The following is a 23942-nucleotide window of genomic DNA, read 5'->3' as shown; positions in this document are numbered from 1 at the left end:
TCCTAAGCTATGGTTGCAGAAACTGTGGCCATTTATATAAGCTATAACATCAAATCAGGGAAAAATGAGGAAAAAAAATAGATTCTGAACCATTTATTGTTGAATAAGTAGAGAAAATCATCAATAAATATTTATTACATTCTGACAGGGTGTGTGGCATTGTATTCTATGCCAGAGTGACAAAGTTAATTCACCCCTTTGTGGGGACCTTAATATGTTTTTTAAGGGATGTGCCTATGCATTGATGCCTGAAAAATATGTATAAAGAAATGAGGTTGAATCTCTGAACAGATCATCTTTTCCAGAGGTAAAGGTAGGAGGCCAACTTCAGGGTCTGGGTCTAGCCATGAGCAAGCCGTGGCTGAGTGAGCTCCAATGCTAACTCATGTGCCGATCTCTAGAGCAGCGGGAAACTACCCCACTGCACCAAATCAAGTAGCTTCACCTTGTGTATGCAGGCCCCAAGTTATTTTTTAGCAATCTTACGAGTGAAATGTTCTGGTGTGTTGAAAACGTTCTTATTTTAAAGAAAGGCTGTGCTCACTACACTGCTGGTGTGTGCGTTCTGAGACCTCTTGTATTCAATCTGTGAAGGATATGTGTATTAATCCGTACACCCGTATAGCCTCAATATTTGTCTGAAGACACTTAAATTCTGACCTGTAAAGGAAAGTTCTAGAAGCAATATTTTCACTTATTTAACATTCTCCAAACAACATCAAGCATTGATACACACTGAAGAGTGCATTTATTTTTTGTATCACTCTAAGTATGTTGGAATATGCAAGGACTGTGGTTAAAATTAGAATGTATAAGGCATATTATAATTTAGTTCATACTGAAAAAGAAATTAACAGAACATTGTTCGGTTCACACGTTCCAAAATTTGAGTGATTTCTTGAGTTAGACATAGATTTTCTATTTTGTTTTAATTTGTCAAGGTATTTTTCTTCCCTTCATGAACTTTAGGTACACATAACTTATGTCATTTATTTATGGTCTTTTATACCTAGTTTGTAAAATTGTAAAATAGCAAACTAAATGCAGAGAGTTTGCATTTGAAAATAATAAAGTAGTTGCCGTATACAACCCTGCAATCTGGTTGTCTCTTTTCAATAACTTTTGCTATATATACGACGTGCCTAAATGAATTAATTATTTGTTGTCATTTAATTAAAACAAAAAAAAAATCTTAAATTCCAATTGACCATACTTAGAGGTTAAAACTTACTATCTTCTAAAGATTCTTCACCCTTGAGAACAATGCATTTGAAAATCTGACTTAGACCATTGTAATTAAGACTATAGACTTTGGTTGGCATTCAGGCTTCGCCACTTACTAATTATACAGTCTAGGGCAAGTCTCTTAACTTCTCTCTGCCCATTTCCTTGCTTGTATGATAATTACAATGCAAGAGCTTTAAAAAGATTAAATATATTGAAACATTTAGCACAGTGTCTGACATCCAGCCAGAACTCAACAAATGGTGGTGATTCTCGGTAGCTTTTTTGATGATATAAACTTTCTTCTTCAATATCCCTAGTTTCCTCTCTTACATCCTTGTCACTGATTCAAACAACCAGCTACCCATCCTTGCCAGGTGCTTTCAACCTAGGATCCATGGATCCTTGAGGGTACATTGGTGCTCCAGCAGGTCCAGCAGCATCCCAGAAGCTGAGCAATTGCCAGTTTTTACATTTGTATATGTGTTTTGATGGGGAGGTTTTCAAAATTTCATCAAATTCTAAATTGCTATGGGATATAAAAATATTAAGGACCACAGTTTTAAGGATTAATGCTCTCCTCGTGACGCTATTTCATTAAATTATCAATTGGCAAAGTCCCTATGATTGAACATCAGGTTTAAGTTTTATTTTAGTATCTCAGCTAAAGCCCCTAAGAGCATCTGGCTTCAAAGGGCAGGGGTGTGCCTTCAGTGTTACCAGCAGCATTGTAAAACATGGGTCTTAAAAAGAATTCAGAACCTGGGTCATGTCTGGTTACTTTGTGTTTATGCCTTACTTAAGCTGCTCTCTAGAATTAACTATATTAATATGTATGGTAGTTGGTGGCATATTTGTGATTTGAAAGGGATTAGGTTCAGCATTTTCTCCCTCACTTGTTTAGCAAGACAGAATGTCAACCCACAAAGTATTTTTCCCTACATGTTCTAAAATGAGCTGGTAGGGTGGTATCAAAATTGCCACATGTAATTTTTTAAATATATTATTATTATTATTATTATTATTTGAGATGGAGTCTCATTCTGTTGCCCAGGCTGGAGTGCACTGGCATGATCTCAGTTCACTGCAACCTCCACCTCCCGGGTCCAGGTGATTCTCCTGCCTCAGCCTCCCGAGTAGCTGGAACTACAGGTGCACATCACCACACCCTGCTAATTTTTTTTATTTTTAGTAGAGACAGTGTCTCACCATGTTGGCCAGGCTGTTCTCAAGCTCCTGACCTCAGGTGATCCACCCGCCACATCTTCCCAAAGTGCTGGGATTACAGGCATGAGCCACCACGCCCTGCCTAAATGTATAAATGTAAGGAGTACAGTGCAGTTTTGTTACATAGATATATTGCATAGTGGTGAAGTTTGAGCTTTTAGTTTAACCATCACCCAAATAATGTACATTGTACCTATTAAGTAGTTTCTCATCCCTCAGCCCCTTCTCACCCTCCTACCTTTCAAAGTCTCCAATGTCTATTTTTCCACACTCAATGTCCAGCCACATGTAAACTTAGTAGTAATTTTGAAATTGATTTTAGTGTAGTATAACGTCACATTTCGTATCATTTGTGCTAATGAATGCAAGCTTCTAATAAATGACCCCATATTCTTAATGGTTTCACAGACGAAATTTATTTCTAACCTACTTCACAGTGTGATGAAGATCCAGAGAATTTTCCTGGCAACTGTTTTCCATGCAGTGACTCATGGATCCAAGCTCCTTCCCAACTGTGATGCTGCCACGTTCATTACTTGACCAAGGGCATCACATAAGGGGAAGAGAGTGTGGACAATTGTCTTGAAACCTTTATGACCAGGCTTAGAAAGGGCTTCTATTTTGACTCCTTTTATCTCATTGGCCAGAACCCAATCATGCAAACCAAACATAACCTCCTGGGGGGTGGGAAATCTGTTTTCTTGTCAGCATAGGAAGAGGAACTGAAACTGTTGAGTGGCTGGAGAGTCTCTACAAGTACAAAGGAAAAGCATGCACCTAGAGAAAGGGAAAGTGTTTGGGAGAAGTGAATGCATCTACAAGCGTTGAGTTTGATCTCCCACAAGTGTCAAATGGTCATTTCCCCGAGATGCCGAGAAGCACGAATAACATTCAGACTTGCTCTAACATTTGCGTTCACATCCTCATTTATCCAGATGCTTTAGAAATTGCATTTGCCCTTCTGCATTGCAGATCTCTATACTTTCTCTAGGCACAATCTTTTGTTTATACATGAAAGTGCCTGCCTTTCGTGGTTTAAATTCCCTTAGCCACTCAGTCTCCCTAGGAGGAAGGAGGTGGGTGGGGAGCATAAAATAAACCCTAATACCAGGCAAGAGATGTAAAACATTCTTTTTCCTTTGAAAATAAAAATACAACTAAAATGTGCAAGAACACATCACCCTAGCCCCTTGACATCTGTCAGCTGAGCTAGACCTTAAAACCTTGATCTAAGGCTTCATAAGAATTGGAGTTAGTGCCCACACTTACAAGATTTCATTCTTTTTAACGTATTTGAACACTCACCGAATACCAGACATGGTACTAAACTCTAAATTCTCACAACAGCCTATGTTAAAAGTACTCTTATCCCCATTTTATAGGTGAGAACAGTAAGGCATACAGCAAGTCCAAGGCTACGCTGCTAATAAGGATTAGAGTTTGTGATTTAAACACAAGCTGCTGGACTCCAGCTATTTGCTCCTAACATCTGTATCATCCTGGCATACTCAGTGATGAGTCCAAGTTGCTCCATCCTATCTCATCAAACAGTTTAGCAGGTGGGTATGTTTCAGTTTGATGGAAGTGCTATATGCCATTGTGAGCGGGTTTATATGTCATTGCACTCTTCCCTAAACGCTGCTTGACTATTCTGTTGCCGAATAGCTTATTGTTTTACTGATTTGTCATGTTGCTTGTTTTTGGTAAGCTCTAGTGGAAAAGAACTGTAACATAAATACAATGTTCATCTAACACACTACGTTTTGTAAGAATTCATCTCCATATTCTACTTTTTGCTAAAAGCAGAGTATACTCTGTTATCACTAAGATACAAACATCTGATATATAACTGGGGAGAAGGTAGTGATTTTCCTTAATTATCATTTTGGTGTTCTAAGCATAAAAGCCATGGATAGCACTTGTCAAATGCCATTCTTCACTTTGATGGTGGCCTGTGACAAAGAGAGACTAGTTATTAACTAAATAGAAGCAAAAATGGATCCCAAGACAAGAGGAAAATTAACTGAGGTAGAAACTGAGCATGATGTAATAAAAAACTTCATGTGAATTCCACTTTGGCTACTTTTTGGCTGTGTGACCTTGGGCAAATCACTTAACCTCCCTGAAACTCTGTTTACTCACTTTTAAAATGTGAGAAAGTGCTCCCTACTTTGTCAGGATGTCTGAGATTACACTGAGAATTCAGTGTAATCAATTCTATGGAAAACTACTATAGAAAGCAGGAGCTACAAACACGGATGTCTGTACGGACCAGTCAGGCTGTGTGAATGAGTCCATTGGCCGGAGATTCTGTCCAAATGTAGCACAACAGAGAGTGGGTATTTAGATATGACATTAGGCTGATAAGATGTCAATGAGCATTGTTCAGCGGAAGATAGGTTAGGGCACGGAAGTCTCCATGGCCTAATAAGATTGAGTAACAATGATGTATTTCACAACCCTTTTCTGTAGATTCATAAGGCACATTGGTATATTACAGACTCTGAGAAGCCCTGTCGTAAAGAAACCAATTTTTGCCAATTTAACCTAATCTTTTGCAAATCTATTTGGAAATGAATCCCTTTTAACATCCCCATGGAATAAAAATTCTCTAAAATACATTTTGGAAATCTATTCTTTGGAGTGTCCGATGAAAAATCTGAAAGAGCAGCAATCAGACGCACCCCATGTTGCACCACTTAGAGCTTTACAGTCGATACAAAAGTTCAAGTCTCTTGAATCCTCTACCTCTACACCCCAAGGCATATTCCAAGTATTCAGTAAGGTTTGCAGCTGAGTGGAGACTGGCTTTTTTACATTGCTGGGCTAGGTGGCTGTAGTACCGGCAGGGATAGGGTATGTACCGTGTAGAGCAAGTGTTGGAGAGATTGTGCTCCTGGAAAGTGGGAATGTTGAAGTCCTGCTTTCAGAGCTCACATAGGTGATTTTACATCCATGAAGGGCACAGTTTGCACCAAAGTCATGACCTGGGCTGAGATGTTTGCATTCTTCCAGTTATGGATTTTGACAATGAAAAAATGCATGACACAAATCAACAAGCAAATTAAGACATGGAGCTACAGTGGGCTTTAGCCTCAGTTATTTTACCCTTTCCTTTTGGAGGAAGTGCCTTGAGCCACTGACGGCTCCCAGTTGAGTGGGTAATAGACCCCTGACATATCTTATTTCTGGCAATTGCTCTGGACATAATTCTTTGTTTATTGCACTGCTGTAGAAAACTTGATGAATACTCAGAAGAAAATAGAATTAGGACCCACGGACCCCAGTTAAAATCAGCTTAGTGGAACATAGGCATTTCTTTGTATAGAGCTGGAAAAGATAGCCATGAGAGAAAGTGGCTTTAACATACACCCAGAGAAACTATATATTATACACATAATATGTAAGAGGCAATTACGGCCTAGTAATCTGCAGTGTATCACTACCTAGCAATCAGATTGACATATTCTAATGAGACCCATGTTGTTTGTAATCAGACTGGCACTGCTTATTCAGAGCTCTGTTCCATAAGATGCACTTTTAAATGGCTCAGATTGCACCAGATGCTATAAGAAATAGTATTCCATTTTATTCCATTACCAGCATTTTCTTCTCTTCCGATTAGCATAATTTAAAATCAGCCAGAGGCAAATGTGAGGGGGCTAAAAAGTTGCAAAGAAGTTCAAGAAATACTTGATAGGAAAAGGCAAGAAGAAACTCGTGCAACCATTTTTTTTTAATATGGGAAAGAGAATACCGCAATTAATAGAGTTCTTCTTTAAATTGCTCAGAATTTATTTCGGTGACTTATTGAAATATTAGAATCTCTCAACGGGCTAATTGCCCCCAGGTTCTTCTTGCTTATGTATTATCTTGTGGATGACATAATGAAATCACCACCTCATTTACCATTCAGTTAAGGTTTAATTGAGTTCATCTTTTTCCCCCTCAAAATATCCCAGGAACTTAGAGAATCAAAATACATTTTCGTTTGTAAAATAAGAAGATCTTCATAAATTGCCTCTTTATAAGTTAGGTCTTATTTATAAAATTGCTGAAGTTAAAAACTGAGCTAGCATAATAAACATTTTTCCTTGATGTAAACTCTCATGATCTTAAAAATAGTGCTTTTTTTTTCCTTTTTTTTTTTTTTTAAGACAGAGTCTTGCTTTGTCATCCAGGCTGGAGTGCAGTGGTGCAATCTTGGCTCACTGCAAGCTCCTCCTCCTGGGTTCACGCCATTCTCCTGCCTCAGCCTCCTGAGCAGCTGGGACTACAGGTGCCCACCACCATGACTGGCTAATTTTTTTTGTATTTTTAGTAGTGGTGGAGTTTCACCATGTTAGCCAGAATGGTCTCGATTTCCTGACCTTGTGATCTGCCCATCTCAGCCTCCAAAAGTGCTGGGATTACAGGCATGAGAAACCATGCCCAGCTGAAATAGTGCTTGCTTTTAAAGTGAGGGTTGGCATCTCATACAGGGAGCGTGATTTTCCAAGGATGTACATGCCCAAAATCCTTGTGTTATCTTCCCAGTAAGGCATAAACTCTCTAGGTGGGATCTCGGGTTTTTGCTGGTAACTCACCCAGTATTCGCTCCCCTTTGATTCTCTTCCTAATGGCAGCTAGCAGATTTTGAGAACCCATGTTCTCGCTTTATTTCATTTGAGTGAGACTGGCCCATCCCCAACTGTAAGTTACCCTAAAGGGTCTGAACCGTAGTAAGCCCTTGATCAAGTGACTGGCTCAGAGGTGGTCCAATCAGAGTGAAACTTGAGTCTTCTTTTCCATGATGTGACAAGCATTTGTGTGTGTGTGTGCGCGCACGCGTGTGCGTATGTGTGTGCCCCTTTCCTCATTCCCATTAAAACATGACTCCATTTCCTCCAGCAACCATTTTGGGATCATGTGAAAAGCCATTCCCAGGATGAAGGTGACATGGAGGTGAGGATAATCTCGAGGAAACAGCTGGACCCAGTGGGATAGGGATACTGGAGCCACCTTGTTCCACCTCATGAGAGCTGAATATTAAGATTTCAGGAGTTTTATGAGCCTATTAAGGTCATCTTGGCAGCTCAAAGTTGGCCATGGTAGGAGTATTTACACCACAGAATTTTGCAAAAACTAAAAATCAGAGCTGCTATTTCTTTTTCTCCTCTCCTTTCTCCTTCTCTTTTCCTTCTCCTCTTCCTGTCCTCACAGAGCTGGTTGTTAACTATTTACCAGCTTACCTCAGGATGTGTCTCTCAGAGAGCCATGCCTGAAGCTTGGCTTATTCATTCACCTTTCACATTAGAAATCCAGAAACTATTGTTTAAGTCAAATTGACTGAGACTTTCTGTATTTCTGTTACTGTTAACCAAAAGTGAAGCCACCAGGGCCAACAGTGTTCTACATAATTGTAACAGTTAACCTTCATAGAACCTTTTAACAAGGACCAAGAACTGTGCCAAGAACTAAGTCACTTTAGTTCAAACAAACCATTCACCTCTACAAAGAAGGTACTTTATAATTTCTAACTCAAAGATGAAGAAACGAAGCCTTAGAATGCTGATATGGTTTGGCTCTGTGTCCCCACCCAAACCTCATCTTCAATTGTAATCCCCATGTGTTGAGGGAGGGACCTCACAGGAGGTGATTGGATCATGGCGGTGGTGTCCCCCATGCTTTTCTCATGATAGTGAGGGAGTTCTCATGAGATGTGATGGTTTAAAAGTGGCAGTTTCCCCTGTGTGCGCTCTCTCTCTCCTGCCACCTTCTAAAGAAGGTACTTGCTTCTTCTCCGCCTTCCGCCATGGTTGCAAGTTTCCTGAGGCCTCCCCAGCCATTCAGAACTGTAAGTCAATTAATCCTCTTTCCTGTATAAATTACCCAATCTCAGGAAGTTCTTTATAGCAATGTGAAAACAGACTAATACAAGTGCAAACATCACTTATCCCAGCTTCAAAGAGACCTACTTAGAATTTTCCAAAGGCATAAAGCCTTTTCACATCTCAGTGCCTGACCCATGCTGTTTCCTCTTTTTATAGACTGTGTCCACCTAGTTAGTACCTACTCCTCCTTCAGGATCCTGAGTCAATGCCTCATGGAGGTTTTCTTCATTCTCTGAGCTGGGTGACTACTCATATCACCTTGCCCTTACCTTATTTAGAGTGCTTTCAACAATGTAGAGTACTTAGTGATTTTATTGCTGGCTTCCACCATTAGACTGCAAGATTAACAAAAGTAAGAATCTTCTCTTTTGCATATCTCCATGCCTAAGATGATAAACCACATGGTAGCTGCTTCAGTCAGTGTTGGCTGAATTATGTGAATGAATGAATGAATGAATGAATTCATCCTTGTGATTTGTTTTTATTACATTGAAACTCAATAAAAAAAATTAATGCTGAGGCCGGGAATGGTGGGTCACACCTGTCATTCCAACACTTTGGGAGGCCCAGGAGGGTAGATCACTTGATCTCAGGAGTTCGAGACCAGCCTGGGCAACATAGCATGTGACCTATCTCTATGAAAAAACCCACGAAAATTAGCCAGATGGCATATGCCTGTAGTCCCAGCTACTCAGGGGGCTGAGGTGGGAAGATCGTTTGGGCCTGGAAGGCAGAGATTGCAATGAGCTGATATCATGCCACTGCACTCTAGCCTGGGTGACAGAGCAAGATCCTATCTCAAATAATAATAATTTTAAAAAAAGAATAAAGCTGTCATTCCCCTTGACAAGTATTCTTACATTAAATATGTGAATCGTTATAAACTATCGGAAGTCCTTGTCTTCTTTCTTTTTATTTCTTGTCTTCAACATCACCATCTTCTTCATCATCATGTACTGTTAGTCCAGGTATGAGGCAGATGGAAGAATTCATTGAGCGATATTAGAAAGGTCACTGACCTTTGTGTCAAATAGATTAGGCATGGACTGTAGTTCCACAAATTACTGGCTGGGTCATTTTAGGCAAATTGCTTCATTTCCTCATTCATAAAGTGGGGATAATGTCTAACATTTAAGGTTACTGTGTAAAGTAAATAGTTGGCAAAGTGGCCATGGTGTGTGGTGATAATTAGGTAAGAAATGGTAACTCTGTATCTTCATGCTCTGCAACTTTAGCCATATTTTGCTTTTTTTTTCCTGAGGACTACCACATAAGATTTAGTATCTGATCTCCATTTACTTAGTTTGGTTATTACAAATTACTACTACTGTGTCCTACTTATCCAAATAATAATAATAAATTACAATAGCCATAAATATTACTATATGCCTTGGGTGGGATGAAGGTCAAAAAGTGTTTTAAGCTGAAACCACATCGACTGTGCATTTCTAGAAAGTTTCTGATTTGGGGGGTTATGTTATCTTTTGTCTTTGGACCTCTTCCATTTTTTTCTCTTAGATCTCTTGCATGTGCACATGTTTATGCTTGAATGTTTGTATGTATACAAATGCATGTGTGTGTGTGGGGGGGGGACTGACCCTTTGTTCAAACGAGACCAAAATAGGAGACCAGACCATGGCAAGGGCAATGCATATTTTGTCATGTTTTTGTATTTCATTCCAGAAAAATCACTTTGATGAAAACTAAATAAAATATTGGGCTGGTCTTAGTGATGTGGACTGAGCTACCCTTGTCCTACATAAGACATAATTGAATATTGAATAAACTAGACTTCAGGAAATTTCACATTGGCTCTGGTAGTTGTTATATTTGAGCCATTGGGCCAGACCATGAGCAATGGGGTATGATTTTGCCCTGAATGGAAGATAAATCACTGTCAATCATCCTAGAAGGAAGGGGCTACACATCTGGACCTTGGATCGCTGAAGAGAAAGACAATTTTCTTCTCTTGGGTCCCAAGTAGGGAAACAGAGCCAGTCCCAGCCTCTAGGCATGAGAGTGTTAGGAGTCCTCCAGAGGTAAGAGTTAGTGGGCCCCTGTGCAAGCAGGCAGGCTGGGAGACAGGCAGGGCATTCACCTGCTGACATTTAAGGTAGAATTTGGGTATCTGGGCTGGAAGCAGCTATAAAGTACTCTCTGAATTTCTAAGCCTCAGTCAAGTTTGGGGCAAACCACATCCTCCATAGTCATTTCCCAGTTGTGATTAGGGAAATCGGGTTAAGCAGCAAAGTCAGAAAAAGCCCAGGGAGAAGGCAGTGGGGTGGCAGCGGGAGGGCTGTTCTAAAAATGGCTGTTCAGAAGACCAATGCTATCATGATGATGGTCCACAGCATAGGAGAGGCAAGGGGAAGAAACTGACAGATTTGTTCTGGACTACATGGGAGGCAGGAAGCTGGGAGGCTGGAGTGCTGGAAAACTCTTGGAAAACTTTGAGGAGGAGAGTCGCCACAAGTTGGCTGGAGTGGATTTGAATGATGATAGTTTGGACCTGAAAAGAAAATGTAACATTATTTTGTAGCCACAGGCAGGTGAAGTTTGTGACTTATGGGTGACACATAGATTTCTCATCTTATTTATCCTAACAACCAGGTTGTAAGTATTATTAGGCCTATTCTGTAAATCTAGGAAATGAGAAATACATAGATTAAGCACTTGCCCAAGTTTTCACTGCTGGCAAAATCTCCAGGCTGAGATTTGTGCCATATTTGTCTGCTACCAAAGATGATGCACTTTCTAGAATAACACGATGCCTCTAAAGTGCAGTGAATATAGAACTGGAGAGAAATGTGGTCCACTAGTTAATTTCCTGTGGCGTTTCCACAAACTAGACCTGTGAAATCATTGCTTTCCATAAGTTTCAGCAGTCCTTTTTGTATAAGTTGCCTATCATTACTGCTTTCTGTCCAAATGTCTTGATGGAGGAGAGGGATATAGAGAAGATTTGTGTTTTCATGAGAACCAGTAACATTTAACATCTTAAGTAAGACTTTTAATTCTCTGGTCGATAGCCTGAAATTGATTTTCCTCCAACTGAAGACCGGTGTGATGGAAAATCTACTTAGTGTAATAGGCACTCTCAGCTTGATGTTGTTGAAAAAGAATATGGCACATTTAGAAGACATTGGATCTGGCCTGAACTCTGCTGCACAAGGCTTTGTGAGTGTATGTCACGCATAACTCTTTATTCTAAAACAAGGACTTGGACTTTGTAATCTGTAAATTTTTTTAGCTCTCAAATTCAACATATACTCTAAATTTTTTTGTTCCTAGGTATGAGTTTCTGAATGCAAGAATGTTTATACATGGACACAGAAAAGAAAGGCAACACTGATACTTGGGAGACACACACTGGTACTGCTGTAGCTGTTGTTACAATATCTAAGTAATTCCATGATAGCTGGTAAATGGCTGTGGTCCTGAAGCATCCTGAGTGGCTCCCATTACCCCACCTTTCTAACTATTTCCGGATGTGGCCTCATAATCACTGAGTCACGGTATTTGATAGAAGTGTATTTATTATTTTTGGAGTGGTTTAAAACTATTTTCACACATATAAAGCAACTATAATCCTGAGTAAAGACTTGATCTGCAAATAAAGAGACATTGAAGATAGAAATGAGAGAGAGAAGAAAAAAATACAATGAGGCAAAGTGTGTGAGGAAGCAGAAGAAAGAAGAAATGACTGCCACTGGAAAGCAGCAAGCCAGCATGAAACCATCACCATATAAATATACAAAGTCACCTCCTGGTCAGGCACCTTGTCTTACGCCTGTAATCCCAGCACTTTGGGAGGCCGAGGGGGGCGGATCACGAGGTCAAGAGATCGAGGCCATCCTGGCCAATATGGTGAAATCCTGTCTCTACTAAAAATACAAAAATTAGCTGGGCCTGGTGGCACGAGGCTGTAGTCCTAGCTACTCGGGAGGCTGACGCAGGAGAATCACTTGAACCCAGGAGGCAGAGGTTGCAGTGAGCCAAGATTGTACCACTGCACTCCAGCCTGGCAACAGAGCAAGACTACACCTCTAAATAAATAAATAAATAAAAATAAAGTAACCTCCTATGTTATTCTGTATCTTTTCTCTCTTTTTGTCTTCCTTCCTTTCCTCCTTCTCCTCCTCCTCCTCCTCCTCCTTCTTCTTCTCCTTCTTCTTCTTCCTCTTCCTCTTCCTCTTCCTCTTCCTCTTCCTCTTCCTCTTCCTCTTCCTCTTCCTCTTCCTCTTCTTCTTCTTCTTCTTCTTCTTCTTCTTCTTCTTCTTCTTCTTCTTCTTCTTCTTCTTCTTCCTCTTCTTACTGTTTTTATCTAAGGGTTAAAGGAAAGAAAGTTCTGTTTTCAGGTTTTTCCTGAATCTATTACCTAAGACTGTCAGCAGAATAGAGCTTTGAGTAGGTAGATATTTTCATTAAAAAATTAGACTCCCAGTGAAGAATGTCATTGGTATTTTGATAGGGTTTGCCTTGAATTTGTAGGTCACCTTGGGTAGGATAGATATTTTAACAATATTAAGTTTTGCAATTCATGAGTATGGGATAGCTTTTCATTTTTTGTGTGTTTCTTCTTCAATTTTTTTTTCATCAGTGTTGTATAGTTTTCCTTGTAGAGATCTGTCATTTCACAAAACTAGAAAAAAAAAATACTAAAGTTTGTATGGAACCACAAAACACCCCAAATAGCTAAAGCAATCCTGAGCAAAAACAGCAAAAGTGGAGGCATCACATTACCTTATTTGAAATTATATTATAAAGTTATAGTAGTCAAAACAGCATGGTACTGGCATAAAGCAGACATAGTGACATAGAATAATGGCACAGAATAGAGAACTGAGAAATAAATTCATTCACTTACAACTAACTCATTGTTGACAGAGGTGCCAAGAACATACACTGGAGAAAGGACAGTCTCTTTAATAAATGGTGCTGGGAAAACTGGATATCTATATGTAGAAAAATGAAACTAGATTTCTTCTTTCATCAAATGCAAAATGAACACAAAATGGAGTAGAGACTTACATGTAAGACCTGAAGCTAGAAAACTACTAAAAGAAAACACTGGAGAAATGTTACAAGACATTGGTCTGGGCGAAGATTCATTGGGTAAGATCTCAAAAGCACTGGCAACAAAAGTAAAAATAGATAAATGTGATTATGTCAAGCTAAAGAGTGCCTGCACAGCAAAAAAGCAGAACAAAACAAAATCATCAACAGAGTGAAAAGACAACGTACAGAATGGGAGAAAATATTGTGCAAACGTCCCTCTGACAAGAACTTAATAATCAGAATATGTAAGAAACTCAAGCAACTCAATAGCTAAAAGAAAGATCCCAATTATAAAATGAACAAAAGTCCTAAATAGACATTTCTCAAAAGAAGACATACAAATGGCCAACAGGTATATGAATGCATGCTCTACATTACTAATCATGAGGAAAATGCAAATCAAAACCCCAATGAGGTGTCATCTCACCGCAGTTACAATGGCCATTATCAAAAGGATAAAAAACAACAACTGCTGGTGAGGATGCAGAGAAGGAGAAACTCGTACATACTGTGTGGGAATGTAAATTAGCAGAGCCATTATGAAAAATAGTATGGAGAGGCCTCAAAAAACTAAAAATAGAACTACACATGATTCAACAATTCTACTACTGGGTATACATCCAAGGAAAATCAATCAATATATCAAAGAGATATCTGCACTTTCATGTTTAAGACCATAGTATTAACAATATCCAAAATGTGGATTTAACCTGTGTCCATCAATGAATGAACAGATAAAGAAAATGTGGTGTATATCTATACACAGTAGAATATTATTCAGCCATAAAAAGAAAAAAATCCTGTCACAGATAGAAAGGGAGGTCATTATGTTAAGTGAAATAAATCAGTCTTTCTGTGACAAATATTGCATGTTCTCACTTGTATATGGGAGTTGAAAAAGTGGATCTCATGGAGGTAGGGAGTGGAATGATGGTTACCAGAGACTGGGAAGGAGATGGAAGAGTGGGGAATGAAGAGAAGTTGGTTAAGGGGTACAAAATACAGTCAGATAAAAAACAAGAAACAAACAAAAAATAACAAACATAATGGGGCACTGAGTGCTTTCATATCTTGTTTATTGTCATACATTTGTATGATTATCATATACTTCAGAAATTTTTATTTTACAAAAAAGAGAAATTAGACTTACAGTACTTTGGAAATGAAAATACATTGAAAGAAAGCGTTTCTAGTGCCGCTGAATGAACTCAAAGTTTTTTATTCCTCACTCTATTCAAAAACGAACAAAATGTTCTCTGGTGCTTTGGACAACAAAGAGAACGAAGCACTCACGATGCAAGGCCTTTTACTGATCTGCAGATGGTGGTCCTTGCAAAAGGTAATCTAATAATCCTCTCTTCTATTTAAGGACTATATGTGATCGTACATTTCTAGACATTTAAAATGATTTGTCCAATGACCCTTCAAGCCCTTTGATCCAAGCATTGTTATTACTCTGGCTTAATGCGAATTTAGGTGGACTGAAGTCGGGTGAGATGTTGGATGCCAATATATGCTCTGCTGGTGTCTGTTTCCCTTTCTTATCAGTCAGACACATTGTCCAAAAATGTTCCCCAAAATTATAAGCATATTGTCCTGAGGGTTTTGTTCTCCTGATTGACATGAGTAACTTTGGGAAAGCTCTCTGAAGTTCTTTGAGAATCTATTGCTATTCTTGACAGAGTTTTGTAGTTGATTGCTTTGAAGCCCACTTATCTTCCTGAGCTGATTGAAGATGTCTCTGATGTGCTTTTTTAATTAGTTTGTGAAGTGGGTGGAGTTGGAGCAAAGTCAATTCCATCTTGCTAAAATCTAATCAATGCTAGTTGACTGAATGACTTTAGTTTATTTAGCTGATTGACCCTGGACTTCTTCAGAAGTTGTTTTCTCTTATTTTCAATTTTGATGATTAAAAATATGATTTAATTACAGAAGTCACTTCTATGTTGCTTAATATGTTTGCATGAAATTCGACTCCACTTTTCCAGCTTATGTATAACGCATGAAGCACACAATATGGTTCTGCTGAATTCAATAACATTTGCTGCCCCCAACTATAAATGAGACAACACAATTTTCTCCTTTGACTTTTCGTTTCCTTTGTTGTGCAGACAAGTATTTATAGAAAGAAAAGATTGCCCAAATCTTTGCAAAAATATTTACAGTGTACTAAGTTTTGTTGCAATTTACTTCAGGATTTTTATGATGCAGTATTTTGCCAATCCTTTCACTGGCTAAACTTTTCTTATTGAAGTAATGAATATAAAAATGGTGGCTCCCATTTATTTGAAGAAGAATTATTGTGACTGCCTGCCTGGGCATCAAGCTGAAATGCTTACAAAACCATTTCACATCCCAAACAACCACCAACCAAATTTTCTTTCTGTCAACATAATAGAAACAAATGGTTCTAAAGCAGAAATTCTGCTAGCAAACATTTTCATCAGAATCAAGCACTGTGGCTATGAAAATTCATCCAAATTAAACATTTATTTCTGAAACAAACGCCTTCTTTGTAAAATATTTGCCAGAAAAGATACCACTAACCCTGCAGGGTAAGTTCACTTATGTGAAAGATTTGTGATTCATGAGAGCCTAATTAAATAGGAAAAAAAAAAAAAAAAAAACAAAAAAACTTTAGTAAACTTCTCTCTAAAAGGAAATGTTAAGCCTGCGTCTTTGGGTGGTAGTGAAAACTTGCTCTGAAGCTTAATTTCCAAATGCTGTTTTTAAAGAAATTCTACAAGAGGACTCACGTGGAATATGAGCTGGTCACTATTAGTCAAATACGCCAAGATATCCTAGATGAGTTCCACAGTGGTTCAGGTCATTGTTTCATTTCGATTGGTTTGGTCCTGGAGTGTCTGACTGGCACAGAGGGGAAGGAAAAGCATTGGAATGGAGGGACTGATGTTTACTCCCATGTCTCAGCCTGAGGGACTGTTTTTGAGACCAAGGGAGAGTATAACAGTCAGATATTGCCACATAAACACTTCATACAAACCACCCTAAAATGGAGTGCATACAGCAATAAGCGTTTATGTTTCTCTCACACACCCATGGCTTGGCGGGAGTTTAGGTGATCTAGGCTGGGTTTGTCTGACTTAGCTCTGCAGGTTAAATCCAGGTGTATATCATGTGCTTCCTAACCTTTTTCGACCAGATGCTCTATGAGGCGTGTTCGTCTCATGGCAAAAGTAGCCGAGCAATAGACTAAGCTGAAACACACGTGCACATTTCTAGCTCCTGTGTGTGTCATAGCCACTAATGTCCTATTGGTGAAAAGAAGTCAAGGGTCATGCTCAAGTTCAAGGGGTGAAGGAGGTACATTCTGCCCACCATGAGGTCAAAGCAAGTCACATGTCTAAGACCAACATCAATGAGTGAGAACATATTCTTCCCTCAGGAGGGAGGGAGGAGTTAAGATTTCCTGAACAGTATTGTTATCTACGCAAAGTGCTGAAACCAGAAAAAAAAAGTACGTGTATTCATGAAATACTTCATGAGTTTGAGAGTCCAAATAGTAGACCTGTGACTAGAATGCTTTGGCATTCTCAGGGATGAGGGTAGTTGTCAGTGAGAACTGATGAGCACAGTGGAGCCGCATTCCTCCAGAGGTCGCGTGCTTACAGTCAGTGGCCTGGTACCTTGGTGAGAGGCTGCGTCAGTGGAGTGGGAATGTACTTGTTGCTAAGCACAGCGAGATGCTACCACCCCTGAGAACCTAAGAGATACCTGGGGGAGACTTTGCAGGGTGCTCAACTCCAGAGCAAACAGGAGAACTAGCACGGATTAATTTGTATCCAGAGGTTTTGGACATTGTTATTTGTAAGACGAAGTGGGAGATTGGATTCATTTTCCAGGTAATTCTAAAGTAAAGCTCCAAATGAACCTAATTTCCATGTTATGATGAAAAATCCTAGTATAAGCACTCACCACCATGCCTTGCTAATTTCTGTATTTTTAGTAGAGATGGGGTTTCACCATGTTGGCCAGACTGGTCTCAAACCCCTGACCGCAAGTAATCCACCAGCCTCGACCTCCCAAAGTGCTGGGAATACAGGCATGAGCCACCACCCCCGGCCTTAATGACTTGCTTTCTAACAAATAGAATACGGTGGATGTGCTGTATATATATGTTTATATATAGGATGCCCTAGAAAACAAATCTTTAGACATATAATGGAATCAATATGTGTATTCAGTAGTGGTTTCAATCAACAAACAGGTGACTAAACAATAAAAAGCATAGAAACAATCTGAATGTATGATACTGTTTTGCCATTTTATCTTAAAAAGTCACAAAGCTTCTATTTGTGAAAGCTACTGGTGATCCTACCTGTACGTTCATCTGACACACTGTCCTCACCAACACATAAATATTCATACTTTCACATCACAGTGGCTATTAGCACGAGCATGGGATTTGCGTGTGGCCTGAGACTACTAACTTCCCACCAAACCAATTTCCTCTTCTCCTTAAGCACACTGCTAGACTACATTTTCTAACGTTCCTTGCAAGTAGTGTAGCCATGTGACTGAGCTCTAGCCAGTGGAATTTGAGCAGAAATAATATTTTGTCGCTCCAAAGCCTGACCCATAAAAACTTCACATGTTCAATTCTTCATATTTTTCCCTTCCAGGGCTTGATGCAGACAAAAATTTCAACCTTGAAAGCCATGGACTGAAGATGGTAGAACCAAAAAATGGAAGCATATTGGGTCCTTGAGCTGCTACTTGAAGTATCCACTGATCAGGACTTTACATAGCAAGATAAAAAATTCTTTCGTGTTTGAGACCATGTGACCGTCGCCAAGTTATTTGACCCCCAGGTACATAAATTTTCTTATCTATAAAATGGTGTGTATAATGGTGTGGTTCTTCTATATATGTACACAGACTCCCTGGCACTCCTGTCTTCGAAAGGTGGAGACTAATTTTTCTCCTTTTGAGTGTACACTGAACTTAATGCCTTTCTTTCTTCTTCTTCTTCTTCTTCTTTTTTTTTTTTTTTTTTTTTTTTTTACATAGTCTAGCTCGCCCTGGCTGGAGTGCAGTGGCACAATCTCAGCTCACTGCAACCTCTGCCTTATAGGTTCAAGTGACTCCTCCTTCTGCCTCAGTCTCCTGAGTAGCGAGATTATAAGCACTCACCACCATGCCTTGCTAATTTTTGTATTTTTAGTAGAGATGGGGTCTGATCCCATCTCAGACCATGTTGGACAGGCTGGTCTGAAACCCCTGACCTCAAATCATCCACCTGCCTTAGCCTCCCAAAGTGCTGGGATTACAGGTGTGAGCCACCACGCCCAGCCTTAATGACTTGCTTTCTAACAAACAGAATATGGTAGATGTGGTGGTGTGTGACTTCCAAGACTAGGTCATAAAAGGCATTGTGGTTTCCTGCTTCTCTTCCTCTTGGATCACTCACTCTGGGGCAGGTCAACTGCCCTTTTGTGGAGACACTCAAGTAGCATCATGAAGAGGTCCACATGGTGAGAAAATGAAGACTCCTGCCAACAGCCATGTGACTGAGCCAACTTGCAAACATCCTCCAGTCCCAGTTCAAACTTCAGATGACTGTTGTTCTCACTGGCATCTTTTCTACAACTTCATGAGAGACCAAAAGGAGAACTATCCAACCTGTCTCCAATTCCTGACCCATTAAAAACTATGTGATCTATGGAATCTAAGTTAGGTAAGGAAAGATATGAGGACACTAGGAGGACTGACAGGTATGTCAAAGTCAATAGATTTGGAGTCCCAATGAAGATCAAAGAAATGTTAGAATGGGAGACATATTAGGATATGTGAGGTGGAAAGATACAGCTGATGGTCAGATAGTACAATACTTGAAATCAAGATAAAGGAGGTGATACATTTATGGATAATTATGTGAGCCAAGCTGTTAAGATTATGTGAGTTGATGGCTAAAGTGAACTAAAGGAACTGTAGCTAAAAGTGATAGGCCAGGGTAATAGGTGAATCCTTTTGTCAGATGTTGAAGCTGCGAAGAATGATGACAGGAACAGGATTCGTTTTAGTAAGAAAGGCAGTGATCTGGGTCCTAACATTTTCAATAAATATGGAGGTCTAATTGGACACTTGTTAGATAAGCACCACAAGGAGGGGTAGTGAATGGTGCTTGCCTGATAGATGGGACTCAGAGAAGCCTGCGAGTTTGAGAAAGGAGAAATGGGGAATTGGGTGGAAGTGGCCAAGAGAAGCAAGGAAAATGCTACCTCATGTCCAGGCCCCAGGGAACATAGGAGCAGTAGAAAACATCATTGCTGGTGAGGGCTGTTGGAGAAGTAGTGCCCTCAGTAGTCAGATTCCACCTGGAGGAAATGTTGAGGTTAAAGAATTTGGTCAATAATTGATTTAACTCCAGATAAAAGAGCAAATGGGTTTGGGAGGCCAGGGAGGGATAGAAGATGAGGTAGGATTAGGAGACTACAGGGCCACTGAAGAACAAAAACTCAAGTAGTAAGATAACCTTGAATCTTGAACTCCTGGAAGTAGCTAACATAAACAGAGATATTAAAGCATGATCACATTAGCTGTGATGGCCTTTTAGATAAAGGTATATCATAAATTCTGATTATAGCATTTCTGGGGATTATTTTAGGTCTGTTTGTAGGAGTGAAGTGGGTGGGGCTCTGGCTACAGACATGGTAATCCTACAGGGGCACATGGAGCTGCCTGTGCCTTCCTGAATGCCCCTGAGGGTGGCATCAGGGTTGTAGGAGGGACTCTGGAGGTAGTGAGTGATGCCATAGCTCAAACCACAGGGAGGCTCATGGTTGGCAGTCTCCATAGAATTCTGGAAGTCTTAAGTTCCTTTTTGCTGAGTATTAACTGTTTGCCCTATTGATAGATTAAAGAACCAAATATCCTCAGGTTCAAAATGATGGATTCAATACCATCTTGCCTAATCCCCAGTTACCACTTCATTAGAAAGGAAAAATTAAGTCAGGACTCAACATTTTGTATTTAAATCTTCTTTTCTCTTTTCTCTTACATTACTTTCAAAAAGCTAAACTCATTTTCCAGAAGTTCTTCAATTATTATTAAGCACAAGTGAGTAGATTCGCATGTTTGATGACTCCTGGAGGCCACACAGTGCTTCTTTACCTCTAACAGGAAAGGCTTAACAGAGGGCCATGGGGACCTGAGCACAGGAGAGTAAACTATGAGGCCAGTTACTTTTACACTCCCAGAAGTGCTCCACAGGCCTGGCAAGGCACTTGATCTTGTTCTGTGTGCTTCCTAGTTTGTGAGATCTCACCAGAGTGCCTTGAGGAAAAAATCATTAATGGTTGCAAAGCATAAAACCCGAAGCTATGGGAATAGAAAAGCAACAATAAAGGGACTTCCCATGTTGCTCAACTCCAGCATTTGGAGGAACAGTATCTGGAATTAAACTCCACTCAGGCTCCAGTCTGGTCAGCCTGAGACATGGTCTAAACCTCCCCCGTCTTTGCACCATACCTACTGATCCTTTCCTTGACTTTTCTGCTACCTCCCTGATGCTCATCCTTCTCTTTTGCCTTTCCTCATCCAGTCAAGAATAGACCAGATTAAACACCATCTTGCTGGTGTAGTTTAATGTCACACATTTTATCCCTTCACTTATCCATTTCACAATCATTGTATATCTGCTCTGTTTGGGCTCAGTACCTGACCTGGTATTACAAAAATGGAAGAGTCCCAGCTTGAGTCTAAGAGTCTAAGTGGCATAAATGGCCATGTGTTTATATATCTGTGCATGTGGGAGCAACAGTGGAACAGGCCCCTCAAGAATCTTTGTGCTAGATCTTAAAAAGCCTTGAGAATGGAGGAATATGGGGAGCAGGGCAAGCTTGATTTAGAAGCAAGGGTTTTGTTCTCTGTCTCCAGTTTACATTTCACTGTTTCTGCTCTGAATTTTGGTGTGTTAATCAGAAGGCTTAAGAATCAGGAGCTCTGATGTTTGAGAGCAGAAGATGGATGTGTCAACTCAATAAAGCAGACAGAATCCATGTGTTCTCTGCCTTTATCTTCTATCCATGCTCTCAACAGATTGGTTGATGCCAAACCCCATTGGTGAGGGCAATTTTCTTTACTAGATCTACTGAATCAAATGCAAGTCTCTTCCATAAACAACCTCACATACATACACACCTACCAGCTGTCTGCACATTCTTTAGCCAAGTTGATGCATAAAATTAATAATCACAACTGGGGTTTTTGGTATCTACAAGATTACTCTAAATTTGTAAAATTTGGTGGCCCAGAGATCATGCTTGTCGTGGCATATATAATATATTTGATACTCAGAGCACAGAGCAGATTACTTTTTAAGATTCTTCCTTCCTATTCTAAAAATTATTGCTAGTCATTATCATGTACTAATAATCATTATTTTATTGATTCATTCTTTAGTTTAAAAAGAATTTTACAATTTCAATTTAATATTAAAATTCAGTAAGATATTTAATGTATGAACTAAAATTTGCGCTTACTGAACTGACTCAAAATGTATAGTATGCTTTGCTGTTTTAAAATTTCAAACACAAAACCTCTAAGAGATCATACAGAATGACAGAGTTGAAATAAGTCAGGTTCTGTCTCTTCATCTTTACAATCAACATGCCATCATTATTTTGAATCTACTGTTTACACTGAGTAATATGCAGTATTCAAGGGATTAGGGACATAAACTCCACCCAAGATGAGTTGGACCGATTCCAAACCATTCCTTTCTCTTCAAAGGAAATTATATAGCTGAGCCTGTATGTCTGGAAACTGACTGTACGACCGAGAGTTCTCTGAGTTAACTTCCATGTAGAATGCCATGTATATTAAGGTATAAGTAACAAAGCTTGATCATTTGAAGCATATATGACTGCTGCTGTTGTTATTATTAAAAGCTCAATAATCACAGCAATTGTTTAGAAATTGGATCAACTAAAGGTTTTCTTTTTTCCAGGGAGGGGTAGTTTATTACCATCACTGTTTGATTGATTGATTGGCACATAGTGGTATTAAAAAGCAGACTGACTTTAAGTTAGTTTTATTATTTTCAAATTCTCTGCAGACACATACCCTCTATTACCTTCACCTAGGGTGGACCACTCCCATTTTCCCACCATTTGTACTCCACTACTGCTTTGGGAAACCCAAGAACAAAGCATAACACAAACAGACAAGATTCTTCCACACTTTTTCACAGGATACTGCGCAATTTGGATGCCAAGAGCTATTCTAGCAGCACTTGGGAGGAGATCCCAGTGATAGAAAAAGGAAATGATATCCAGAAAGAGAGGTAGCCATGTCCCACAGTCCTTAGCAAGGCCATGGTGCCGAGCAGACAGAACAGTACTTTGGGGACTCTCAGAAATTCTCTGCAGGGAGAGGAACAGCTCTGCAGAGGTAAGACCCTGTGCCAGCAAGTTAGGGCAAGGGCCAAAAGTCTTAACCGTGTCCAGAGATGGGTAAGACAGAAAGAATTTCTGCCCTCAGAAAGCACACAGTCTAGGTAAGGCAAAAGTCACATAAGTAAACATCATAATACATTGTGACAGAATGAAGTTTATTTAAATATTGTGTATATTCCGATAAGCAGAATGCTAGACAAACATGTATGGAATACCAAGGAAATATTCTCGGGAGAAATGATGCTTGAACTGATTCTTTAAAAGGCTGTAGGACTTAGTGATTCTAAGACTGAATTTGTCCTGTTGTGGCTTCAGGTGTGGCTCTTGAGTAGATATAATATTTGGAAGCAGGGCATGCTCCCAAAGATCCCTTTAAATTGAACAGCATCATAATATCTAAATTTTATTGAGCTTTCATAATGTGCCAGGCAGTGTGCTGAGTGAATTCTACTCACCATCTAATTTTATCTGCAACACAGTCCTATAGGGTAGATGATGATTGCATCCTCATTTTATCAAGGGGAAACCAAGGCTTTGAGTAGCTAAGAAACCTACCCAAATTCATAATCTAAGAAGTGGCTGAGGTGGGATTCAAATGCAAACAGCCTGACTTCAGAGCTTAACATTTAATCTTTCAATTGCTTCCTAAAAATGAACACAGAAAGACATTTGGATCACCGTTTACTGGAAACCCACAATTCTTCCTCTTCCTAAACTGCATGTAAGACTGGTATTGCTGTACTGTGATAGCTCCTGCGGGTATTCAGCTGAGCTGTGGTTGGCAAAGACAAGGATCAACACCAGTGACTACTTCTGTGGGAAAGGGTCTGACTTTGTGCTCAAACTTCATCTCTACCACTTCTTGGCAATCTGATCTTGGCTAAGCCATTTATCCGTTCTAAGCTCAGTTTCCTTTCTTATAACATGAGGCTACTAACAACTAAGATTCAGAATTTTTCTGATGATGAAATGCAACTAAATAACATAGCCCCTGGCACATAGTAGGCACTTCTTCACCTGCTACTCTGATTCATGTCAGAGTTCACTGAGCAGGAAGTAGCACAATTTATTTTTTAAATGTAGCTGGCACTCAATTTAGTTATTCCACATTTTTGAATCCTAAGTAAAAGACCCCAGGATT

This window comes from Chlorocebus sabaeus, chromosome 10, assembly GCF_047675955.1.
Source record: "Chlorocebus sabaeus isolate Y175 chromosome 10, mChlSab1.0.hap1, whole genome shotgun sequence".
NCBI lineage: Eukaryota > Metazoa > Chordata > Mammalia > Primates > Cercopithecidae > Chlorocebus > Chlorocebus sabaeus.
This window is presented reverse-complemented; position numbering follows the sequence as displayed.